The following is a 20,624-nucleotide window of genomic DNA, read 5'->3' as shown; positions in this document are numbered from 1 at the left end:
GAATTTAAAATTTTGGATACTAAACAAACTACCCGCCAATTTACATTTCCTAGATATCTACTCACGGACCCAAAATTCATCCTGGGTTTGAAGAACCACATACTGGAATATATATCATTAAACATTAATTCCACCACTGTTAATTATGTATGGGACTCATGTAAATGCAGCATTAGAGGTTACGCACAACAATATATATTTCGGGATAACGCAGAAAAGAGGGGAGTAGAAAAATTAGTCATTTCCAATATCTTAACAGCTGAACAACATCTCGCAGATGCTATTATACAAGGCAACACTAACATTGAAGAGCTAAAACTAATACTAATCTCATTCAGAGCGACCCTAAAGAAAACTCTTAGAGAAAAATATAGCTCCAAAATACATAAATATAAGCTGACACAGTACGAAGGGGGAGACAGGATTGGGAAAATTCTGGCCTATAAAGTAGCCGACAAAAAGGCTAAAACCACCATAAAAACAATAAAAAGGTTAGACTCTAAAATCTATAAAAAAACAGAACAGATCTTGGAACAATTCGCCAAATATTATTGTCACCTATACACTCCAGAGAACGTACCCACATTAGAAACAATAGAATCCTATTTGGAAATACACAGACCTGAAAGAATGGACTCAGAAAAAAATAGACTACTCGGCACTAAAATTACAACTGAAGAAGGTTAAACCTTCAAAATAATAATCTCCAATCTTCCTGATAAAGTAACAGTGATATAAATTTTAAATGAACTGAACATGTATTAGTAATGTTAAAATGTATGAAATGTATGAATGCTTTTATGGTTTTTTTGTAAACCTGAAACCGAATAAAGATTTTACTACTACTACTACTACAACTGAAGAAATAAATAAGGCTATACAATCACTCCCCTTAGGTAAGGCCGCAGTTGAACACAGCTTGCCTATGGAGATATACAAGATTTGTGAACAAGAACTACTCCCTTTATTCCATCAGGTGATAGACTCTATAGGTGAAACAGGCAGCGCTCCTATCTCATGGCGTACTGCTAAAATTATTTTCTTTTTGAAAAAGAACAAACCACCGGAAGAACAGGGATCATATCGACCAATTTCATTAATCAATACTGACGCAAACATTTTCGCCAAAATACTTTCTAATCGGTTAGCCCCTATAATGCCTGATCTGGTTAATTGCCAGCAACATGGATTCGTGATGGGGAGAGACACCACTGCTCATGTCAACACCGCGGTAATTGCTTTTGATGTTGTGGCAGCTACTCTTGCCCCACTCGGAATGGTCATGCTAGACGCGGAAAAAGCATTTGACTGAGTGGGGTGGGAGTACCTCTGGGCAACATTAAGGGCATTCGGTATACAGGGACAATATTTGAGATGGATCCAATCCCTATACGAGGCACCAACAGCTATAGCAAGCTATTTGGGAAACAACTCAGACAGCTTCTTAATAAAAAGGGGTACTAGACAGGGGTGTCCCCTTTCACCCCTGATATTCCCCTTAGCCTTAGAACCATTCCTAAATGCGCTAACAATTCAAGACCACATTATCCCAATAGAATATGAAGGCAAGAGCTTAAAAATCACCGCCTTCGCTGATGACATTTGCCATATTTACCACCGATCTGGTACAAGCTATACCTAACATAATTAAGGAAGCTAGGGATTTTGGTGATATCTCAGGCTATCGGTTAAACGTCAATAAAACTCAAGTGATAGCGAATTATCAACCCCTACAACCGATAATAGGCTTATGCCCCAACGCCACTTATCTAGGGGTGAAACTCACTTCCAACATCGATAAAATAATTCCATTAAACTATGAACCCCTACTTAAAGATATCACATCCACCCTTAAAAACTGGCATAAAATACCACTCAGCTTGATCGGACGCATTAATACAATTAAAATGAAAATAGTACCGAAAATACTCTACCTGTTTAGATCCATCCTGTTACAACTGAACAAATCTTACATCAAGAGGATAGAAAGCATTTGTAGCAACTATATCTGGGGATATAAAAACGCCCGTAGGTCGATGACGGCACTGAAATTATCAATTGAAAAAGGGGGATTAAATTTCCCGGAGTTAAAAATTTACTTTTTTGCTACTTTCATTTCACGTATACGTAGCCTCTTGGCTAAAGAAACCCCCCTATTCTACCATCAGTTCATGCTAGGGCCACAAAGTAACCAGTTTTTATTTCCGGTACATGACCCAAATTACTACAAGAGAGTCAAATTTAAGACTGCCAGAGCTATCAAAAGAATTTGGGATCAAATTATGGATACTGATAAAATATCCTTTTTCAACGCTGAACTACCAATATGGGGGAATCCAGGACTGCCAAGCATCTTGTTCGATGGTGCTTGTGCTCAATGGTTAGATCAGGGTATTAACTGCTTAGGAGATCTTTATGGTCCGGAAGGTTTCCTAAGCTTTAATACATTAAAAATACTATATAAAATCAAAGATACTATGTATTTTAAATATATGCAGATACAGGACTTTTTGATTAATAAAATGAAAATCGAGAGTGTTGAGCAATCAGACATCTTAAAATGTATTTACTCGAATCATATTAAATCTCTTATTAGTAAAAGTTACACTCTTTTGAATAAAGGCCATGTTGGTGATTGTGGCAAAATGGTGGACAAACGGACTAACAGGTTGGGAATTAATATTAATTCCAACCAGATTAGGAGCTCACTTAAACAAATAAACCGAGTGGTCCACTCCTCAAATCTAAGGTTACAATTTTATAGGACAATTACCCAATTATACTATACACCACAAAGAATTTCTGGCTGGACTTCTGGCAATACTCCCAATGAACGTATTAAATGTTTAAAATGCAATAAAGAAGCTGCTGGCATAGAACATATGCTTTACCAGTGCCCGAAACTTTCAACCTTTTGTCAGGAATAACCGACGTTCTTAATAAAAAACACATAACATCACCGGTTCTTTCCGCCCATTTAGTTTTGCTTGACATACAAGACACCAATAGTAACTTTAAAGATTTAATAACAATTATTTTTGCTTGTGCGAGACTGGCCATTGCGCGAACCTGGATATCGAAAGAACCCCCAACTGTCATGGATTGGTGGTATTTAATCCATGAGATCTACACTATGGAGCTCTTATTGGCTAAACTAAGAGGCCCAAAAGCATTAAAAGGAAGGGAAAAAATATGGGGAAGATTTATTAACTAAATGCATGATCCTACTGCGTCAACGGCACGCTTGTTCCTTTTTGTAATCTGTTTCCTTTATTCTTCTCCTCTTTTCTTTTCCTTTTTTTTTCTTTTTATATACACAATGACTATTATATGTATAGCTAATTATATATGTATGTATAACTAATGTGATTTCAATATTGTATTTATTTTTTGTCTTGCAATAAATAAAAATTGGAAGAAAAAAAAAGGAATCTGCCTAGAGACAGGGTATATTTAGCTTCTTCTGCTTCGCACATGCTCAGTTGAGCTTGCAGCTGTCCATGCAGCTGCTGTTGGTTTGTAACTGTCAGGATTTGTTCACCAGAATTAGCAACTGTTAGCTCCTCCCACTTGTTGACTGTGCATTTTCTGTATGACCTTATATATACCTAAAACCTTCTTGTTGTACTTGTACCGCCTTCTTTTGATCCCCTGTGTGGGTATAAACTGGACCAAGCTCCTTCCATTCAGTGTGCTACTTCATACACTACCGAAGGGTGTTGTGTGGATTTAGTTCCACCTCATGAGGTTAATAAATACTTTGTTTTCTATTCCAGTTTCTGTGCCAACTTTTATCCTATTGGTCTGAGGACTTGTGCGGAGAAGGGGGAACCCCTTGCACTGGTAGGCCTTGCTGAGGTTCACCACTACATACTCTCACACCTGCCCAGGCCCCTTAAGGCCTTGCTGGGTGCACCCCAAATCATTCTCCTCCATCTTATGAGTTGCAGCCTACCTGTGCCCCAGATGGCAGTGAGCAGAGTCCAGAAAGTGGTAAGGAGACAGACTAGTGCTGTCTCTTCCCATGACAAAAAGCTGTTTAAAAAACAATTTTCACTTTCTGTTTTTACTGTCTTTGGCTGCGGTTGTTACAGTTAAAAATTGTAGTTTTAGCCTGCCTGTAATTGCATTTTTGATCAACTGTGTTGTGTTTTAAACTTGTGGTTTTCCCTGCTCATGATTGCCTCCATTTAGCATGTTGAATTGTGGGATTTTCAGTCCAACCTCTGTAGTTTGTCCCTCTCATTCCTTGGTGACAATTCTGTTTTCCCTCCAAATTTCTCCTTTGCTCTGTGCTAAGACCTGTATGTTAAAACAGTGCACTCCCAGCCACCATTTTGTGTTCACAAGCCAGTGAGACCAGCCCCCTGCCTCCCCCCTTCAGGAACAGGGATTTTCTACATCAGAGGGTGCTGCTGTGAGCTGTTTAAACTGTATTTTATTAGGGCCTGTGCACTTCGTTTTTTGGCCAGCAGGGGGAGTAAAGTTTTATTCAAACAGTATTGTTAGAATTCAAGTTAGTGTGGCCCTTACCTGCTGAAGTCCAAAGTGTGGATTGAGCCTGTCTGTCTCCTAGAAGATTCTGAACAGAAGACGCAGCTTCCAACTCCCTGGCAGCAAACCTTGTCTGAGGTTGCTGGGACCTTATATGGTCTGCTAGTGGTTGGTACATGTCTACACTGATTGGTGGTTGTATCTGGTGTTTCTTTTGGATTAGGTTTAATGTACTCATTGGTTGGGTATTTCAGGGTTCTGATTGGTTTCTGGGTCTGTGATTCAATCATTGTAGGGTTGGGACTAGGGCTAGGGTTAGGATTTCTATTGGAAGTAGGGGGCTTCCTATGTTATTGGTTGTTGGGAGTAGGGTGGGACAAGGGCTATGGTTAGACCTTTAATTGGAAGTAGCGATTAGGGCTTCTGGTGTGCTTGGTTGCTGGAATAGGTGTGGGACTTAGAGTAGGGTTAGGCTTTCTATTGGAAGTAGGGACTACGCTACCTGTGCCATTGGTTGCATGGATTTGTTTTGGGACTACTGGTAGGGCTAGGGCCTTTATTGGATGTAGAGATCAGGGTATTTGAACTGATTGGGTGCTTGGGCTAGGGCTAAGATTGGCTGTAAGGTCCGGGTCTCCTATTGGTTCTAGATTTTATGGTTAGTGTTGTGATTGGATAGTGTTAGGGCTAGGGTTCCCATTGGCTGAAGGGGTCACCTGATTACTAGGGCTATAAAAAGGCCAGGGTTAGGGCGTCTCAGCCTGGGCGTCGAGGCTAAGGGCGAAGAGGACAAGGACAGCTGCCTGTTTGAGCCTGTTAAGGGCAAAGAGGACAAGGGCAGCTGCCTGTTTGAGCCTGTTTCGAGGCTGGTCGGGACTAGGGCCAGAAATGCTGCCCTTTTTCTCATTTAGCAATACCCACCCCACGCCATCCACATCCACAAACAGAGCAACACACTCACACCAAATGTACACCACATACAACACTGTGCACAGATTATGTACCAGCATGCACTACAAACCAAACCAAACCACATCTACACACCCTACTATCCCAACTACCACACATATCCACCATCACCTATAAACAGTACACAACTCTATCCTATACCATTAACCAAAACATTCATCACTAACACAATGCCAATCAACACCATACATAACTACATCCCTCTACTTTACAACCTCCTCTCACAAACAATACTACACAACCAAATCCATTGCATGAAACATATACATCAGCGCCCTTTTTCACTACTCCTCAAAAGCAAAACATATCATACACACCAGAACAACAAGATCTTCAAAGATCTTCAAAGAGCAACACCTCATAATACTTACCAACACAAAATACAAACAAATACCCACCTTTCAAACCACAGAATGTGTTGAATTTCAATTTTTTAAAAGTAGTGTATATATGATATGATGAATTTAATAGGTTTTATATATTATATTATATTTATTGTGTGTTTTGCTTAAATTGCTTCCAGCCTTGAAAAAGTCTCTGTGAGATGAAACACGTGTCGGCGGTGTGAGCTGTGAAGTTGTTATATGAATATGGATTTACAATAAAAAAGAGTTGGAAGAATACGATTTGGCTTGGATCTTTGAACTTGGAGTAGTGTGAAAACTTAATGGACAATATAGACCTATGAACTTTGTGCTATTTGGAGAATCTATGGACACTGCATACTTATTTTTGTGGACATACGTATGACATACTCATTGGTTTTTGACAGAATCTAAATACATATCTAGGATCTCCGAGAATACATATAATAATTCAACAGTTGGTGGAGTTCTGTGTGACCTGCTCTCATTTTCTCTTGTATTTTAGGCACTTTGTGCCTTTTGACATTCCAGGTGGTGGGTGTGCATCAGGCCACAACAGCACCCATTTTGTGATACATTACAATTGCTATTCTGTGTACTACACGTTTAATACTACTTTTGTGGAAGATATTATTCTATGTGCGGACGTTTTCCCTTTTGTTGGGGAACACTACCGCCATTCCTTTTCTTGATATCAAAATCCCACCATACAAGAAAAAAACCCATGGGTGGTACATCCTTCTCTGTTCAAGCAGCCAAACTATGGAACTCTTTACCCCCAACATAAGGTCCACCGACAACCACCTTATCTTCAGAAAACTACTCAAGATGTGGCTCTTCCCCACATAATCACCATACGGAAACAGAAATTTACAGCATATCCCTCTGTATACAAGCATTTTTTTCTGAATAGATATGTATTTATCTTTTTGTATTACTTTGTATAAACATGTAAAATAATTATGTTGTTGAGAGAAAAAAATATAATAATAAATAAATAAAAATCATCTTTGGTCTACATGCACATACTTACATTGTGCATCTATGTACCTTCCTGTCACTGGGATTCCGTTCTCATACAGAACTGTGCATGGAGACTTGGAACCTCAGTGAATTAGGGTGTACCAAAACTCACCTCAGTACCCAAAATCCCCTACCAGACTAGCTACAGTGTCTCATTGGTTATCACAGACTCCCAATGCTTAGACAAACCAGAACATGGAATTAGTACACATCAGGTAACGTGGAACACATGAACACTCTTTCGTTATACAATCATTTCAATAGAGAACAAGGAGTAAATGAGGACGTGTGCACATTTGAAATGTTTATTTACTAATGCAGTGTTCTCAAACACAGTATCTTAGCTAATACAAGCAAACATATTATAAGAAACAAAGTAATCAGCATAGTCACTAGTCCATAGAATACAAAAGGTGAAAGCATGGTAAAATGCTAAAATGAATAGAGCTCAGTAACACCTAATTCTCACCCTCCCTAGCTAGTATATTATATTATATCTAAGAAGGCTCTTTGGGTTTTTAGCAGGGCGGCCCCATACCTCAAGATCCTAGTGGTAAGGGATCACATCATCTTTCACCAGTTCTCTGCATGCAAAGCACCATCAAGTGTGTTTGTATACTCTTGTGCGAAGCAATATAAAACGTGCTTAAAGCCAGAATTTGGCCGCAGCTGCATGTATGTTATGTCTAGCAACGTGCGAAGATCAGACCTCACAACAACCACTGTGTTGAGATATCCTTGAAGGTTTCAGCACTCACTGTACAGACACAGCTCACCAAGCAAGGCTGATAACAGAGTAACAACATATTATTCTTGCGTGAAGCAAAACACTCTACTAGGCTCAAAGCTAAGGCAACCGATATGTGTCGTGTGCAGAAGCAGCATAAAGGTAAAATGCCGTTTAAACTCCTAATAAGCTCATGCTAACCTAACACAGAATATAGGCAAAGCATATCTATATGGCACCCTGCCATGATCCGAGCACGGATAGGATCATTTAAGATAAAGGACTCATTTTTGAAAGGCAGAGCTCAAAAAAAGAGTCAGGTCAAAAACGGGAAGGCGAGGAAAAAATATTTTTGTCGGCCAAAAAAACAAAATCTCACCAGCATGACAATTTAGTGTTCACTTTAAACAAAGTCAATAGGTCAGAGACTTAAAAGGTTCATCATCATTGGTTCCCAAAAAAATAGCAAAAAAGGTCCATGATATCAAGGGCCTCGATAGGTCTCAGCCTAATACTGAGTATGCCAAATAAGCATCAACAGCTTCCAAAAGGAATTCACTGTTATCATCCGAAAATAACTCAGCCATCCAATTTAAAAGCGAGAAAGAACATACATACTCTTCAATTACTGGAACCTCTAGTACCATCAGAGGACAACTCGGCGGGTTCTCAATGAAGATGTGTGCCAAGAAATCTTGCGCCGCTGCGTATATATTCCAACGACCCAGTATTCCATGCATCGCTGAAAAGGCAATTATCCCTCCGTCAGAACAAAGCAATTCATGAGCAACTAAGAGGCTCATGAGCTGATTAAAATCCACTTCAGGAGATACCATATTGCCGAGACACAAATCCAGGGCCCAGTCGAAATCGCAGCTTAGGCAATGAAAGACAGGCTGGACACATGTGAAATAGGAAAATCGAAACGATAATCCATATGCTACACTTAAGGTGGCGAGCGGCAGCATTCCATAGTATTCAAGCATCCTGTTGCGAAACAGTGCTAACCGCAACAGCTCGTCTTGGAACACAGGACGTGCATTCATTATTAATAAAACAAAACAGCACCAGAAAGCCTGCAGCCAGCGCCAGCAAAACGGGAAATCCACCAAATAGGCTTGAAAAAATCGAATGGAAGAAAGCAGGAATGACTCCAAATATCTTTTGGAAAGAAGTCACAAGACCACTGCTTACTACTTTAAAAAAGTACGCAGCCCGGATGTGGAGGATGCGTTAAAGATTGTATGAATCAGTTCACCGAAATGCAATGGTAGGTCAGTATTTAATAAAGCATGCACCTCAGTGCGGTTGTTAGCTACGTGAAGGACAAATGTTTCACAAGCAGATGTCAGGGCAACTTCTTTTTGTGACAATAGGGCTCTTATTCGACTCATCTTATTGAACTCTGCTTTCAAGGTCGGAATCCTCGGCCAGATGGAAACATCCAAGTTTCCATGCGTGGGTGGATACAACACATTTTTACAGCAAACCACACGTTCACTGACTGTAACTACATAAGTTATGCCTTTTAATAACCCACAGCAATCTTCATTAATTAAAAGTAATAAACTACCGTTTGCCAGTAAAGTGAATGTGGGAACGATAGCGGGCACGGGTGTACCTTTTAAAACACATGCTAAATTAGGCCGTTCCTGATTACAAGAGCCGTACAATTGAATATGTCTACACATTAATGAATGATCTGGTATCTCTGTGCACTCTTCACCTTTCAGATAAACCTCCTTTCCTTCCCTAAGGCATCTGTAAGTAAAAGGAAGCGACCAGGCTTCATGTAAATAGGTGCTACCAAGAGGCTCATATCTACCAATGACAAAATATTTCATACAATTTGTAAATTGGAAAAGTGCAAACTGTAAAGTTAATAATCCGTGGATAAGCCACGTTGCAGTAGTGACCTCTGCCACTGAGAAAGGTAAAGACTCTAATCGTTCAATGTGTAACATGGATAAAGATGCATCTCTCATTGAAAGCAAACGTTGCTTATCAGTCAAATTAAACGTGGCAAAAAGAGATGACATATTCATGTAATTCCAAGGCACCTTCCCGGCCTTTAGTGTCTGCAGGGTCCACGCAAACTGCATAATAGAACGCAATTGATTTTGACCATGGTATAATACAGACACATCATCTTGCACAATTTCAACAACAGATGACACAATATTATCCAATGTGTAAATGCGGGAGGAAAGCGTGTTAATGCTATTATCCACTACTGCAAGCACTTTTTCCAAATTAGCTTGATCAATAGCCCTAAGGCGGGTAGCCGCTAAGCATGGGCACAAAATCTGTTCCGCTCACGGATTTTGCGGATTTTCGGCAAATTCGCGATCCGCGAATTCCCGCGAATTTGCCAAAGCTTGAACTTTTGCCCCCCGGAACGGATCCGGGGGGAAAAAGTTCAAGCTCAGTGTTTGTAACTATTTTAGAATGGCGCCGGCAAGCTGCTAGCGCCATTCTAAAATAGTTACTAAGTTAGCTTCAACAGGAAGCACTAATAGATAAAATGAAGCAGGTGCTCGAGTTTAACTGAATTTGAGCTCCAACTCGAGCACCTGCTTTATTTTATCTATTAGTGCTTCCTGATGAAGCTAACTTAGTAACTATTTTAGAATGGCTCCGGCAGCTTGCCGGCACCATTCTAAAATAAAAGGCAAGGAGTGGGGCAGAGGGCAGAAGGGCACAACAACGAGTGTGGCAGAGGGCAGAAGGGCACAACAACGAGTGGTGCAGAGGGCAGAAGGGTACAACAACGAGTGGGGCAGAGGGCAGAATGGCACAAAAACAAGTGGGGCAGAGGGCAGTAGGGCACAAAGTAAACATGAGTGGGGCAGAGGGCAGAATGGCAGAATAACGAGTGGGGCAGAGGGCAGAATGGCACAACAACGAGTGGGGCAGAGGGCAGAATGGGACAACAACAAGTGGGGCAGAGGGCAGAAGGGCACAACAACGAGTGGGGCAGAGGGCAGAATGGCACAACAACGAGTGGGGCAGAGGGCAGAAGGGCACAAAAACGAGTGGGGCAGAGGGCAGAAGGGCACAACAACGAGTGGGGATGGGGCAGAATGGCACAAAAACGAGTGGGGCAGAGGGCAGAAGGGCACAACAATGAGTGGGGCAGAGGGCAAAATAGCACAAAAACGAGTGGGGCAGAGGGCAGAAGGGCACAAACACAAGTGGGGCAGAGGGCAGAATGGCACAACAACGAGTGGGGAAGAGGGCAGAATGGCACAAAAACGAGTGGGGCAGAGGGCAGAAGGGCACAACAACGAGTGGAGCAGAGGGCAGAATGGCACAAAAACGAGTGGGGCAGAGGGCAGAAGGGCACAAACACGAGTGGGGCAGAGGGCAGAATGGCACAAAAACGAGTGGGGCAGAGGGCAGAAGGGCACAAACACAAGTGGGGTAGAGGGCAGAAAGGCACAAAAACGAGTGGTACAGAGGGCAGAAGGGCACAAAAAACGAGAGGGTGGCAGTGATGAACCAGAGGGCGCATCGCGGTCTCGCACAAAAAACCCCACGAACACGCAAAGCGCCCCGCGAACACACAAAGCGCCCCGCGAGCACGCAAAAATAAAAAAATCCACAAATTCGCGAATTTTGCGGATCGCGAATTCGCAAATCCGCAAATTTGCGGATCGCAAATTCGCAAATTTTGCACATGCCTCAATCTGTGATGGTTTCCTGATTTCATTATAAAACGGCATATATCCATCTTCTAGATCTACCACTTGCCGGGCCTTTTATGAAATCATTCAAATCAACATCGTCAGTCAGTTTAGACAAATGTAGTTTGACTGACGCCAATGTAGAATGTTTGAGCCAATTCTGACATAACTTGCCTACTAAATAAGTGGTTACAGAATGGTCACTCTCAAAACGGGGATCGACCCTGACTTGTGTAAATCCATCAGCCAGACCCAGAAAACGATGCTGGCACGCATCAGCACTTCTGTGCCACATCAACCAACCCTTGGGATTTAAACTGGATTTGTTAAAGGACGAATTTTGCAATAGAGTTTGCAACTCTCTAATCAAAAGTTTTGTAGTATTATCCCACCCTGAATATTCTTCCAAATCAGGGAAGGAGGGAGTATTCAATTTTTTAGAAGTAGCCAATCCAAAGCATGTTGTCTGTGAGATGGTAGAATTCAAAAACAACATATGATTCGGGATGAGACATGCACGATGCAAAGCCTCAGTGCCTTGTACCTGCCAACTTTTAGAACCCCAAACAGATTTAAGGTCAACTGTTTCCTTCCACAACTCGTAGCCTCCAACAGCTAGCTGGTCTAGAAAGGACTTCGAGTACAATAACTTAGTATCGGTAAGTCTAACTTTAGACATGGATTTTTCTGTCATTCTAAAATAAAATGAAGCGGGATTGGACTGATTAAAATCAGTAAAATAAGTGTACTTTTTCAAAAATTTACTCGAGCTGCCTCGCAAAGGAGCTGGACAATGCTCCCACTGTGTATAATTTACAGTATTCCTTCTGGAATTCGTTTTATGCAGGTAGTGATTGCCAAAATGTTGGAAACAAAATAAATCACCATAATTAGCAGATTCTAAATATAAATCTTCAGCATCAAAGGGAGCATAATATTTCAAATCAGCAAACAAAGCCTCTACGGCCTGAACATCCCAATCATCAGAACGTATGTTTTGCTTAACCACATCCCCCATGTTAACTCTAAGCACATTAAGGACATTTATAACTTCAGTGGGCCCATGGCTTTGAAATTTAACAGCATCCCAGACTATCCCATCCAGGACAGGCCAAGCAGTGATGTTAACAAAAGCCAAGTCTCTCTTCAATCTGTGGGCAGAATGTGACGAGGAATGGGGTGCCAATGTTCCATTCAGATGTTGAATGCATGTTCTCTCCTCGACATAGTGTCCATTAATGAATCGGAAAAAATAAAACACAAAACCAATTGACATAAAAGGGTACATTGAAAAAAGCCCCAGCCAAATATAAGTCCAAGGGGAATTAAAAAATGTTTTTTAAATAAAGTTGCATAGACTCTAATCCTTGTGGGCTTTCCTGAAGGGTGTGAAACAATGTCAAATGAAAATCTGGATTCCGTGGCCAAACGAGTTTGCAAATCAGGCATCGATAAGTCAGTTGGGTAAGTGTAGTCAGTTTCATCAAGTCGAGCACCAGGCAATGCACTCAACAAAGGACTAGAAATTGCAGGCATCTCGAGGGCCACCTCTGGCTCAGGATTCGAAGCTGTGGCCAATACAGAATTTCTCACCATCGAGGGACATGAGACTGCCGGTGTCATACTAAGAAGAATCGGCCACTCTGTGTATCTTGACATTGTCAAAGGAGATATACCTGTTTTCTTTACAACCTGGAAGTGGTGGTAAAATGACTGTTCTTGTGCCCTTCACACCAAGTACAGGAACTTGAGCACGGTATGAGGGACAAAATTATTTCTTGTTGTCGATCTTCTCCCGAACCAATTCTCCAACTTGGGGTAGCCAGCCAACTACCGGGATCTGCAACGCATCATCCGAAGTGGAGGGCAAATGTTCCTTTGCAAGACTGTCTCTTGTCTTTTGTAGAATCTGTAAAACATTGCAATGTTCATCTACGTCAAAGGAGGCAGCAACAGCCACCGAGTCTAGACCGTCAAGGTCCGGTACATACATCTTGAAACCAAAGAACATTTTGTATGGGGTCCGCCCACCCAGAGACCTTCTAGGGAGATTATTAAGAGCATGCTGCATGCCATTGAGATGGGCCAGCCAGTTCCTACCAGTGCCTATAACTCGAGCTGTCAATGATTGCTTTAAGTCACGGTTCATTCGTTCCACTACACTATTACCCTCAGGTCTGTGTGGGGACGAAAACTTGACTTGGACCCCCATCGAAGCCATGGCATCCTTATACGCCTTAGAGGTGAAAGCAGGACCCTGATCCGAATGGAAGGTACCACAGGCAAAAATTTCTACAAAGACACGCAAATTCCTTATGACAGTCCATGAATCAGCGCTGCGGTGAGGCCATACCCATACGAAGCGTGTGAATGAATCAACTGCTACTAAGATGTACTTATATGCAGTATCAGAAGAAAAAGGACCGCAGTGATCTAAATAAACACAACCCAGTGGTTTATTAGAAATTAACAACTGTGTTTGTGGTGGACGCGCAGCAGTTGAAGGCTTAATCTGTTGGCAAATGTCACATTGAAGGACATAATCACGCGTCTGTTTGTACAGTCCCCGCCACCAAAAACGTTGTTGCAATTGAGACACAGTGGCAGAAACGCCCGCATGCGCAGACACTACCCCTTCATGGGCCTCTGTAATCAATGTATTTCTGCGATCCAAGTTGAGAATCTATTTCTCCCCAACTCCAGGAATTTTCACATAAGGAACCTTATTGGGATTTAAGTGTTATGAGTACTTCGAAGGGAATCCCTGAGGATGTTTACTTCCCTTCTCAGTGGCAGCAACAGCCACCAAGAGTTCATCATCAATCTTACTTTTGGACCGTGTGACTGCTGCAACTAAATATGTCGATACTGCAGATTTCGCAGCTTCATCAGCCAGCGAGATGCCAAGAGCGTGAACTCCAATGCGCTGATGACCAAGAGTATGAATTACAAACACCAGTGGCAACTGCTCTTTAAGCTCAGCCACTCGGACCCAGATCATATTATGTTTTATTGTGCTACCCTTGGAATCACGAAAATCATTCTGAATCCAAAAGAACAAGTTTTTATTTAAGACTGGACACAGAAGTAAGAATCACTTACAATAAGTGTTGTCACACTAGGATCTGCGTACTCCAATGCAAGCATCAGAGCACGAAGCTCCGCCAATTGTGCGATGCAGTTCCCTAGAGTTTGCGTGTGCTCAACTCTGGACTTGAACTCATCGTTCACCATGGCACCTACCACAATGGCGCATGCGGAAACGTAGGCGTGTTTAGAACCATGCGCAACCTACGCCGAACCATCAGTGTATATGATGCAATGGAAGTCCTCCAAAGGCCGCATAGCCAAGGATGCAGGATGAACAAATTCATATTGCGAAAACTCCAGCAACCGTAAGGAGGCATCAAAAATAAACGTGACATCCGGAGACGTCAATGATGCTGCCCATTGTATTCACCGAGGGTGCAAAGCTTTAGAATTAGGTACACTGGCTTTCATAACTGCTTCCAAAGCAGGACACGGGGTAACAACCAACATGCGTTTTCCCTGTGACAGAGCACGTTCCTTAAGAATAGCCATCTGTACAGCTGTCAAAACTTTCTCCACAGTGGAAAATCGCTTTTTAGCCAAAGTGTACAAGTGTGACTTGAAGGCAATAGGTACTGTGTCTCCTTCGTTAAAAGTAAGGTATGTGAAACCCACCATCCCAGGGATGATTCTTATCACCAGATTGGTGTGGTTATCACGAGTCAACAAGTATTTAGAAGCGAGCAGATCAGCCTGCAAAGATTGCAGTATAGCTGAGTGCTCCGGCAGCCAGTTTGATTTTGTAAAAGTTGGTTGTATCAAAGCATACAAAGCTTGATACGCTGGGCATATTCAGGAATGTATGTCCTCCCGAAATTCAAAAATCCCAGCAAAGACTGTAATTATTTCAGAGTTGTCGGAGCGCGCAGTTGTGCGCATTTCTCCAAGAAGTGAGGAGCTAATCCTCGACCTTCATTGTTGAGCTCGTAGCCCAGAAACAACACTGTGTACTCCGCAATGTGCGATTTGGCAAAGTTGAATTTGTAACCGAAGTCCGCAAAGCTACAAATTAAGCGGTCAACTCGACACAGATGCTCCCAAAGTTCGTCATCCGTGAGATAAATGTAATTTATATACGAACAAGCATCCGGGTAAACTCTCTTCAGGAGAGAGACTATGCGGGCAGCAAACACCCCAGGACTATTCTTATAGCCCATCGGTAAACGTTTGAAATGTTTTCTGACACCGTCGCAAGTAAAGCTAGTCCACTGGGAACTTAGACCATCCAAATGGTGGGCATAAAAACCGTTGGAAATGTCAAGTGTGATTTTAAACCGCTTACACACAAGAGTATCCACTAAGGTAGAGCCGTGAGTATTCTGTACTGCACAAGTACGGCAATGCGAGTTTAAATGCCGGTAATCCAATACCAAACGATATGAACCGTCAGGCTTGGTCACAGTAAAAAGAGGGTTATTCATTGGTGACACACAAGTTTCAATCACTCCCTGATATTCCAATTGTTCAAGGATTTCCGCAACGGAAGCCTTAGCTTTGCATCTTATGGGATATTGAGGTTGAGGCTGTGGCATTGACCGCAAAGGAATCTCGTGGTGTGGGGAAAATGTATCCCAACCACAGTGTGTATGGTACAGAGCCGGCGCCAGGGCTTTGGCCCACTCTTCTGCAAAATTCAGCGCATGCTCCTTCGAGACAGTGTGCTCGAAACTTGGAAGGATTACCTCCTCCCCTCTTGGAGCTGTGAGCACAAAAGGTGGGGGCCAGTCAGCCTCCGCTAACAAAATGTCATAGGTAGTCGTAAGATTCTCCCAACATACCCCTTTTATGGTACGTTGTATGTCACCTTCAATGAACAGGACTATTTCATACAGCCTGTCAGGGGGAGCTACTCTAATGTCAGCTGTCTCCACAACAACATAACGGTCAGTCGCTGTCACCTTCAGTAGTGGACGCAGGACCTCTCGCACTATGGTAATCTCCGCAGCACTGTCCAGCAAGGTCAGAGCCCATGTCTGATTCCGAAGCTGCGTTCTCACTATCTGTGGCATATCTCGCTGATAAAGCGGCGACTTTCTTTTTCTGACACTGGGGTCTCTTTGGTGTAGAATCGTCCTGCTTGCCTTTACCGTCTTTTGGGCGGGGCTGGTCGCGTCCTTGCTGGCCACCCAGACCCCTGCTGCTTCCTCCACCACCGATCGCAAAGGCCGATTGTTCCTGAAAATATCGAGGAGAGCGTTGATCAGAAACCTGAAATCGATCATATGATTTTATCATCGCGGGATCGCGCAAGTCATAAACACGTTCTGGGGGCGCAGGCAATGGAGACGCAGGACTAGACTCCTGTTTCTGTTGTTGTTGCTTACCATGTTTTTGTTTTTTCTGCCAATTTTGTTTTTTGGTCTTGGGCTGTTCGTCAGTTTCTGACTTCTGCCCTTAAGGTTGTTTTTTCTCTTTAGTAGAAAAAGGCTTGAGACCCCTACTATTGCGGCCCACGGTTTTATAATAATCCTCATCAACTGACGGGGTTTTTAGGCATCGGGAATTGCCTGAAAAGCATTGGCAACCTGAAAGTCCACCGCATCCCGCATCGCCCTTGACATTAGCAAGTATGAGATCGGAAACCACATACCCAATTCAACCGTAACCTCAGGTCCGTGTTCTTCCTGAACACGTTTAAGGACCGTCGGCAGGACAGTCATAGATGGTGTGAGTTCATGGCGAGGGACATGAGTCAGTGTGGTCGCTGTGAGTGCAAGGTGAGCGGTGTGGTCGTGTAAGAAGAGGATGAACAGTGTATATGTAGGATAACAGCATGAGTTCAGTGTTATTGCTGTGAGTGTAGGGTGAGCGGTGAAAGTGACAAGTGAGTGGAGTGTCATGTCCGTGCAGGGTGAGTGCTGTGTGTGCAGGGTAGGAGGAGGGTGAATGGTGTGAGTGCAAGTTGAACAGTGTGAGTGCAGTATGATTGCTGTGAGCAGGGTGAGAGTAAAAGTGAATGGTGAGTGATAGGAATGAGGAGTGATTTATTGTAATGCAGGATGTATACCCAGACACCTGGAGTAACTCAGCATTGTATTGACAGCTGGCATAGGATTTCAGATATGTTAAACTATTGCTATTATGCCATCAATCAGGGATGCAGGGTGGAGGAAATAAATAATGTGCTGATCCTCCAACAACTTTCAGTCTCCAGATTAAGGTTACCAGCTGATCAGATTTCTGCTGGCACCCCTGGTATTTTAATGTCACAGTCAGTACAAAAATAAGCAAAATCACCTAAAGCTGGTATTTTTAGCATGTATCTGTGCATACTTCAAACAGCAAATACAAATAGAAAGCACTTTTAAATGTATTCTAGGGCTGCATTAACGATCCGTGGCTAATAATTACAGTTTAAGTTTAATTAAACAAAGGGAAACAAAGACAGAAAAGTCATCTTGTAAATGTATACATACCATTTTATTTACAGCTGTATTTAGTTTCATGATGAGGCCTTTAACCCATTGACTGCGGCGCGAATTCCGCCTTGGTGCGGGCGAAATAATGAGTGGACGGGGTTCGGACGGCCGTTGGCTGTCCTCCCCACACGCCCACTGTGACGTCAGACGGCGGGGGCCCTTTCGACGCATGAAAGGGGTTAAACAACAATAAATGTCTGGTATTTTTCTTTTTGAAAGGTGGTATCCCTACTCCAGAGATTCTCCAACTGTTTATTTATTTATGCAGTTTTATATAGCACAAACTTTACCCAGAGGTTTCACAGCATTTTACAATAGAGTAAAGTAAATTACATAAGGAATGAGAGTAGCATGGAAGTAAGTACAACTACTAAAGCAACTACTAAAGCAAAGCCCTTTTAGTCCTATAGGCGTTGCACGCCTGATTTCAATGGATGAGTATCGGCACTTCTCAGGAGCAAAGAGTTACTCTAAGTAGAGATTACCTGCACTTCTATAGTCCCATTTAAAGCACTCATAAGAATCAATGTGTCAGAAGACAGAGTATTACGTTTGACCACTATGGTATTGTATTGTAATTGCATTTGTATAGCGCTTACTACCCCTGACGAGGTGTCGAATCACTTTTTGGCGAGTAGCACGCTACTCCGGGATCCATAGAGGATTAGTGTTGAATTAGTATAGTGAAAAATGCAAGTAAATTTTAAGTGGTGGATATGCTAGTCAGTTATTTGGATTTGGAAGGATAGCCGAAGGAAAGAAGAGGAAAAAAGGTTTTTATTTATATAGCGCTTCTAAGGGGTGTTGAAGCGCTTTTTTGGGTGAGTAGCACGCTACTCTGGAAACCCAAAAAGGATTAGGGGTGAATTAGTGTGGTGAAATATTAAAGTATTTTGAGTGGTGGATATTAGTCAGTTATTTGGAGTGAGAAGGATAGCGGAGGGATAGAAGGGAAAGAAAGGTTTGCATTCAGGCACGGCCCGTGCAGGGCGTTATACCGGGGCGGTGACGTCAGGCAGGGGGGGGGGTCAGGGTGGGGGGTTGTAAAATGCGGGATATGGACCAAAATAGGTAAGTACCGAAAAAAAATTAATTTTGTTGCCCGCGCTGCATCGCCAAATGTGATGCAGCGCGGGCAACGAAATTCGTTTTTTTTTTTCCGGTACTTACCTGTAATGGTCCATAGACCTCATTTTACAACCCCCCGCCTGACGTCACCGCCCTGGTATAACTCCCTGCACGGGCCGTGCCTGTTTGCATTCATATAGCGCCTGTCACCCCTGATGTGGTGTTGAAGCGCTTTTTTGGCGAGTAGCAGGCTACTTCGAAGCCCATAAAGGATTAGTGTTGAAAATGAGTATAGTGAAATATGAAGTAGTTTGAGTGGTGGATATGTTAAACAGTTATTTGGATTGAGAAAGGTTGGGGAGGGGTAAAAAGGGGAAAAGGTTTGCATTTATATAGCGTTTGTAACCCTGATGAGGTGTTGAAACGCTTTGTTGGCGAGTAGCACGCTACTCTGGAACCCATAAAGAATTAGGGATGAATTAGTATGGTGAAATATGGAATTAGAGAAACGAACATGTTAGTCTGTTATTTTGATTGAAAAGGATAGTGGAGGGACAGAGGAGTGAAGGATTTCTATGAGAAGATGAAAACAAAAATGTAAAGCATCTTTATTGCTCCATCACCTTCAGAACTGTAGCGTGTTTGGGGGAGACTGCAGCACCCCCTAAAACCGGCACCTATGGAACTAAGTGAAAGCTCAAACGATTAGACCCGACCGATCTTGATTTTACACTTTACATAAGAGGCTCGCCATGTCATTGTGGGTTGGGCTTGTTTTCGCCTTGTTTCTTTTCCTGCTTCGCTTGTTCGCCTGTGGCGGCAGATGCTCGTTCAGGACAGGCAGACTCCGCCGACTCCTGCTCGAGGTGTGCTCCGCGGCAGATCTGACCCTGCACCGGTGCCATTCTTCATACAGAGGGTGGGGGGACGCAGGCGTCCGGAAAAACCCCTCCAGGCAGGAGACGCCGTGTAAGGGAACCTGCAAGCAGATGGTGGCCCGCTGCCCACGCTCTCCTGGCACAGGTAGGCACGCAGGTAAATTCGCAAAGCGCTCCGCGGCTTCAGAGGTTGTGAAGCGTAAGAACCCCGTTCGCTCCTTGTGGTGTTTGTTCCCAACTGTTGCCTTTTCTGTGGAACTAGGATAAGTGTTGTAAGAAAGCTGAAAGGGAGCATTTTGGGGCAGCCAGTTCTAGTGGGTGTCGTTCTCAGTCCATAGACGCGCAGCACCGGTGGGCAGAACGAGAACACGGCACGCGCTGCCAACCTCAAGAATTCCACCTCTGTCCCGGGGAGGGAGGCTTGGAGCTCCGGGTGGTTGCTCAATCCTGTCTGGGACATCCGAGCAGATATTTGTTTTTTTCGGTCACAAGGTGCTCCGAATTCCACACGAGTGGCAAACTGGTTGGAAATGAAGAGGCGGACCGACTCAGAGGAAATGTATTCACTTGCTAAAACTGCAGCCGGAAACCGCGTCGGTCATAAATCCAATTGCTGCAGTTGTTTTCTCCCCGAGAACTGTGTCCTGCTGAGATTTATGTCCAATCTCAAGTTGAAACATCGTTTTTTGTGCCTCTTTCAGGTTGAAAAAACTCAACAATTTAATCAAGAATACAATTTCTAATTTAAAAAAATGCATATATCTAATTAAAAACAGAGTATTAAAAGTGACGTTCTGTTTGACAATTGGTGTACAGCTGCACATCTACTGGTGAAACCCGATGTAGTAATAATGGGGCAGTCACCGGTTTTGTGATGTTACGCTTGGATTTTTTCTTTTCCTATT

The 20,624-nt window shown here is 42.9% G+C and overlaps 1 protein-coding gene across 5 annotated transcripts in view; it reads left to right on the top strand.

The window, feature by feature from the left end:
- Positions 1 to 19,637: 19,637 nt before the first annotated feature.
- The window catches only part of LOC147660729 (interleukin-1 receptor type 1-like), a 158,059-nt gene continuing 157,072 nt past the window's right edge, over positions 19,638 to 20,624 (top strand). Inside the window, exon 1 of one of the 5 annotated variants that reach the window (XM_086951501.1) lies at positions 19,638 to 19,864. The gene's annotated coding sequence lies outside the window, so the exon portion shown is untranslated. Of the gene's footprint in view, positions 19,877 to 20,624 lie in introns of all 5 variants that reach the window. The other 4 variants (XM_086951505.1, XM_086951504.1, XM_086951503.1 and 1 more) reach the window with 4 other exon arrangements.

This window comes from Lissotriton vulgaris, unplaced genomic scaffold (genome assembly GCF_964263255.1).
Source record: "Lissotriton vulgaris unplaced genomic scaffold, aLisVul1.2 SCAFFOLD_467, whole genome shotgun sequence".
In the NCBI taxonomy this organism is placed as follows: domain Eukaryota; kingdom Metazoa; phylum Chordata; class Amphibia; order Caudata; family Salamandridae; genus Lissotriton; species Lissotriton vulgaris.
Note: the sequence above shows the minus strand (reverse complement) of the source record. Positions and strands in the feature narration are given on the sequence as shown.